The sequence below is a fragment of the Dipodomys merriami genome, unplaced genomic scaffold, assembly GCF_024711535.1.
Source record: "Dipodomys merriami isolate MVZ:Mamm:240054 unplaced genomic scaffold, mDipMer1.0.p SCAF_1, whole genome shotgun sequence".
NCBI lineage: Eukaryota > Metazoa > Chordata > Mammalia > Rodentia > Heteromyidae > Dipodomys > Dipodomys merriami.
The window spans coordinates 104984228-104990720 of NW_027202270.1; the positions used below are offsets into that span (position 1 = coordinate 104984228).

Consider the following 6493-nt stretch of genomic DNA (forward strand, 5'->3'; position numbering starts at 1 on the left):
GCTGGCTTTGAACCAAGATCCTTTGATTTCAGCCTCCTTGTGTAGCTAGTATTACAAGTATGAGTGATGGATGCTGAGCAAGACTCCTACTTATTTAGCAGGAAAAGTTCTATATTTTTCCTATAAACTTCCCATAGGAGACCTATGTAACTCTACGAATCAACTTAGAATCATAGTTTTAAGTGTGATTTTAATTTAATATTTTATGGCATTTTGCCTTACACATTAGTATTTAGTTTTTTAAAACTTGATAGAAATCATAATAGTTTTATTTACTTATTTATGTATTTATTTATTTTGTGCAGGTCCTGTGGCTTGAATTCAGGACACAGGCACTGTCCCTGAGCTTTTTCTGCTCAAGCCAAATGCCCTACCACTTGAGCCATAGTTCCACTTCTGGTTTTTTTTTCTGGTGGGGGTGTTAATTGGAGATGAGAGTGTCACAGAATTTTCTGCCTGGGTTGGTTTTGACTTCAATCTTCAGATCTTATGCTCCTGACTAGCTAAGATTACAAACTACAGGGGTGAATTACTGGTTCCCAACAATAGTTTGAGTTTAATAGACTGAGAAATCACTATTTGAATGATTTTAATGTTACTTGTTTATAAAGCAAGAATACATTTTATAAGCCAGGAACAAATTTATCTTTTGAATTTAAAGACGGAGACAAAATTAGAGATGTGGTCTTTGTGTGTGTGTGTGTGTGTGTGTGTGTGTGTGTGTGTGTGTGTGTGTGTGTGTGTGTGTGTGTGTGCCAGTTCTGGGGCTTGAATCGAGGTCCTGGGCACTGTCCCTGAGCTTCTGTGCTCAAAGCTAGTGATCTACCACTTGAGCCACAGCACCCCTTCTGGCTTTTTGTGGTTAATTGTAAATAAGCGTCTCTTAGACTTTCTTGCCCAGGCTGACTTTTAACTGTAATCTCAGATCTCAGCCTCCTGAGTGGCTAGGATTATTGGCATGAGCCACTGGCACCCATCTAGAGATAAAGTCTTTTATCCTTGAAAATTATAGAACAGTAATTTCATTAAAGTCCTACAGCCCTCTTCAGAAAACTTACAAGTTTTATGGTAGAACTATGCGTCTGAATGCAACTTTTCTGCTTATAAGGTGCTTTTAATATTGCTCGAGTTGTGCAATAGCTCTGGGGAATTCCCATCATCACATAACACCAACTTCTCTAATATTCTACCCTTCACATTAAATTCTTAAACTCTATGCTTACTATATTGGATCTTTGATGATAAGAACACCAGATGGGAGAAGCATGAGAATGAAAAATCCTTGATAGTATCAAAATAGCTTAATATATTAGACCTATCCCTGTAGCGTGGCCTATGTATGTATGTATGTATGTATGTATGTATGCATGCATGTATGTATGTATGTATGTATGTATGTATGTATGTATGTATGTATGTATGTATGTATGTGTCTGTCTATCTATCTATCTATCTATCTATCTATCTATCTATCTATCTATCTATCTATCTATCTATCTATCTATCTATCTATGTTTTGCCAGAAGCAGGGATTTCTTCCTACTAGGGGAATAAGTGAGTGATTTAGGAACATCAATGTCACTGAAATAATTGGTGCAGCAGTATGGGGAAGGAAATGAGAAGAAAGTCAAGTAATTTACCTGGAAAGTAACTTTTTAAAAATATGTAAAAAGATACAGCTACATCATTTAACAAAAATTCCCATGAATCTTAGTGACGAAACACAAGGTTTTGGGGACTGTATTAGTCAGCCTTTTGCTGGGACAATATTCCTGACATGACCAACTTAGAGAGGAAAGAATTATTTTGGCTCAATCCAAGGTTTCAATCCAAGGTCAGCTTGGTCTATTGCTTTAAGAGAATGTGGCAGAGGAGGCTGTTTACCTAATGGCATCCAAGAAGGAGAGAGACAAGAGGTGGCTAGGGAAAAGACACAGGCCCCAAGAGCACACTCTCAGTGATTAATTTCAACAAGGCCCGGTCTTCAACAGTTTCTACCACCTTCCAATAATGCTTGCATTTGTATCAGTCTATCAATGGATTGATCTAGTGATTGCATCAGAAACCTCATGGTCCATACTTCCGCAAGAGCCCTGCCACTGAACATTTTACTGGTGATCATGCCTTAACATGAGCTGTTTGAGGAGGGGCTTCATACCTGAACCCTAACAGGCATTTCTTCTTTTGGGGTGGCAGCCTAAGGATGCCCTGCAACTGCACAGCCTGGTGTTCATGGAATAGGTCTGAGGACTATGAGCCAAGGACATACCCCAGAATACCACAGCTCTCTGACAGCAGGTGCTCACTGGATTTATTGTTCCATATTTTAGATGAGAAATGAATCTAGGCTCATCATATTCAAAGGTGAGGCTTTTTTTTTCCTAGCAAACTTGGGAAAATTTGAGCAACATTTCAAGAATTCTTTGGAACAGAAAACAAGACAACTCTCTCTCTCTCTCTCTCTCTCTCTCTCTCTCTCTCTCTCTCTCTCTCTCTCTCTCTCTCTCTCTCTCTCTCTCTCTCTGTCTCTGTCTCTGTCTCTATCTCTCTCTCCTCTACAAATCAGGATTTTTAAAAACTGAAGCTCCTCTCAGGATTTTTAGGGTTCTAATCTAATGCATTCTTGAATTATAGATGCTCCTCAGTCTATGTTGGATTAGTTCCTGGGAAATCATTGTTAAGACATCAAACCTATGGAACACATGCAACACAGAGAGTTGGATGTGTTGGTGGCTCACACTTGTTGATTGTGTGGCTGACTGCTGGATGTGGCTTCCTGTCACTGTTCCTAGGATGGATTGCTGGTCTGGAAAAAAATTCAAAGTTGATGAAAGTGTGATTTCAATGCAGTGGTGGTACTGAGTAGACCCTAAGTTGAAAATGAACTATACAACTTGTGGGTTGGGACAGGAAGGGAAAAACTGGGAGAAAGTGAAGAAGGGATGACATTGTCCAAAAAGCAATGTACAAATTACCTGATTTATGAAATAGTAAGCCTTCTGCACTTCACCTTTATAATAACAACAAGATTAATGATGTCTACTGTTTGAACTTTACACACCATATGTATATGTTGAAGCATCACATGGTACCCCCACAAAGTGTATATTTGCTATCAATTGGTTAAAATAAGTAAAGTTTTAAAAAAGTATCATTTCCATTCAATGTATATGGTTTTCAAACCATTATGTAGTTAAAAATTGTAGGCCGACCAATCATGAGTTTGAACTATCATTAGATATAGAGATTTAACATCTCAAAGTACAGTCATTCCATAACACAGGGGCTTTCAGTTAATTAGTTAATTAATTGCCAGTACAGGGACTGGCTCTGAGCTTTTCTTCTCAAGGATGGTCTTGGCTTGAGCCACAGTTCCATTTCTGGCGTTTGGCTGGTTAACTGTTTAACTGTTTAATTGGAAACTACAATTAACTGGATCTCAGCCTCCTAAGTAGCTAAGAGGCATGATCTATGGACATCCAGCTTAATTATTCTTGTCTTCATAAGCACTATTATTTTTATTTTTATTGTTATTGCCCAAATTTAATCCAGCATAGATAGCTCCAAGGAGACATGAAGTGTCAAGATCTTTCTACATGTTATTTCTACATGTGTTACATGATTATCTGTTTGATTAATACAAGTACCCATATGAAAGTATTATGACTGCTGCCTCTAATATTTGAAGAGGTGCTGGGGTTTGAACTCAGAATTTTATGTACTTGTTAGGCAGGACTTTTACCATTTGAACTAGGCCCCAGACTTTTGGAGTTTTAGTTATTTTTCAGGTAGGATCTGACATTTTTGCCTATACTGGCCTGACCTATGATCCTCTTGCCTATGTCCTTGTGGCTGGAATAATAGGTATATACTACCATGTTCAACTTACACATTAAGATAAAGTCTTATTAATTTTTTGTCCTGGCTAGCCTCAAATAGTGCTCCTCCTAATTTCTGCCTTCTGTGTTTCTAGGGTTACAGGTCTGAACCGCCACTCTTGAAAATAATCTCATAGATGAAAAAATTGAAGTGGAGAGATTATATCATTTGCTGCAAGTTACATCTGTAGCATAGTACAGAGCAGTTTTATTCCAGGCCCTCTGCTTTTACCAAGATCCTCATACTACCTAGAGAAAAAGGCCTCAGTCCTGTTCAAATGAGTGGTCAGGGCCTCTGGGCCTAAAGAAGAAACTCTTACCTGCAAAGGCTGCCTCTTGGCACCCCAGACATTATCCAGCTCCTTGATGACTTCAGAAACCTTGTGTTTTATCTTCTGTGTGGAATAACCCAGAGCAAGTGAACTGTTCCGTCTTGTTTTAAAACAAGAAAGATTGTATGACAGAGCACAACCTTAAAACCTATAATTAACCTCATGATGCGGTGGCTATTGCTATTGTGAACCAGAACTTCATTTTCTAGATACTAAGTCACTCTGCGATTTATCTCTGAAAGTTCACAGGAAAAAGAAAGGAATCTCTGTGAGAAATGCCTAATGCTGACCCAGTGCTCTAAACAAGATTTAAGAGTAATTTTTACCATTAAGCTCTTTTGTGACCCACAAGCAATAAACGACTGGCTTTTAGACAGCAATGGCTTAACGAATTCTTGGGCATCAAGTGGAGAAGGACTCAAGCAATTTCTCTACACTTGTAATGTCAAGAGGAGTCATACTCAGAGGCCTCTGTTATAAAAGAGGAATTGTTTATGGCTATTGAGAAATCCTTATGGAACTGTCCATCAAACTTTATGAAATGTGAGTTACTTAAGTATCAGCTTTCTGGATCTAATTTTCTTTCCAGGGCATTCAGAACCAAACCCTTTCTTTACTGGATGGTTTCATGATGATAACATTGAGCTATTTTTCTCTTTTCCTCTTTCCTACTTATTCTTACTGACTTCTTACCCCACCCCCGCCATTTATTTTTTGTTCTCTTTATCTCCTATTTTGAGGCTCAGTGTTTTTCAAAATAGGGTCTCTGTTCTCCTGGCCATCAGACAGCCATCGGACAAGGTGGGATGCTTGTTAAAAATGCACATTTTAGACCTCATGTTAGCTGTCCTAAATCAGATTCTCTGGTGGAGCCTAGTAATCTGCATTTCAATAAGCTCCCGTGAGATTCCTATCCATGCTGAAAGCAAAGAAGGTCTGATCCCAAAGTTATCAAATCTAATTACAGAGCTAGTTACAATACAGGCTCCCAGCACTGCCCCAGTGTTTCCAATTTGGCAGGTCCTGGGCAGGAACTTGTATTTTTATTGCATTCCTGGGTGATGCTAACACTATTGCTCATTTGGAAAGCTCACTCTGAGAAGTCCAGGGCTTTGGCCAGCATTAGTCTAGAGTTGGAAGTCATGGAAAATTTATAATAAAACATACTGGGAAATGAAAGATGTTAATCATTTTGGTTGTAGAAACAAGTGTGGCCAAAACATCCAAATGTCTCTATCTCTGCATTTTCCGCCCAGTTCTTCCTTCAGAAGGTGACTCTGCTTCCTCCAGGAGGCCCTCCTGGAGTCACACAACCTCCCACCCCCAGCTTTTACTTCTTCCAGAAAATTGATTCCTGTCTATTCTACAGTGATATCATATCATATAGGGGTTTGCCTTGTGATTTTAGGTGCTTCATGGATGCTTGAGAGATGTTTGGTTAACAAATGGGTGATTCAGTGGGCGAAGGATGCATTTCATTCCTTTAAATGAATGCTATATACCAGAAAGGCTTCCCACCTTCCATTTGATGGCTCCATCTTTACAGCAGTAATTGTCATTCTCTTCTTTTGTTTAGATGAGAAGGTAGGTAGTGTATCAGAGGAACAATTTTGTGGATTAAAACCAGCGAAACATGCCTGATGGTGTTGATAACGTTAGGGAATTTCATGAAAATATATTCTTTTTCCTTGTTAAGTAAGGCAAAAGAATGAGAAAATAAGGATGAGACACTAAAATTTCAGTGTCATGACCTTGCAAGAAATAGAAAGGTGACCTCAAAAGCTATGTACATATGACAATATAAGATGATGCTAAGTGACATGAACCCCAAGATAGGGACACAAGAGGTTTTGTCTTTCTTGCTGTTGTTTTAAATGTACTTATAATGTACTATGTGATTTTTTTTTGTTTCTCTTGTATATTCTCCCCCCATGGTATAACCCCTGTTTTCACTGTATTTGATGTTGGTGGCCTGCATCTTGTATATACATTATTCTAATTTGGGGAGGGGAAGGGAAATAACAAAATGCTAAATAAGGATAGAGGCTGACCCATTGCAACAATGAGATGTACAAGACACTATGTTGAAAACCAATTTTACAACTTTGGCTGGGGGAGGGAAGAGTTGGAGAGGTGGAGAGGGAATGAATGCTAGGGGAAAAACAAAGGAGGGAGTAACAATGCTCGATAGGAAATGTACTCATTACCTTACTTATATAACTGTAACCCCTCTGTACAGTATCTTTACAAGAAAAAAATATATTAAAATAAGACAGGTGATCC

At 38.6% G+C, this 6493-nt stretch overlaps 1 protein-coding gene across 1 annotated transcript in view; it reads left to right on the top strand.

Annotated features, from left to right (window-relative positions):
- Positions 1 to 4114, top strand: part of Ttc6 (tetratricopeptide repeat domain 6) — a 173278-nt gene extending 169164 nt beyond the window's left edge. The window contains exon 31 of the transcript XR_011373031.1: positions 3974 to 4114. The gene's annotated coding sequence lies outside the window, so the exon portion shown is untranslated. The remainder of the gene's footprint in view (positions 1 to 3973) is intronic.
- Positions 4115 to 6493: the final 2379 nt, after the last annotated feature.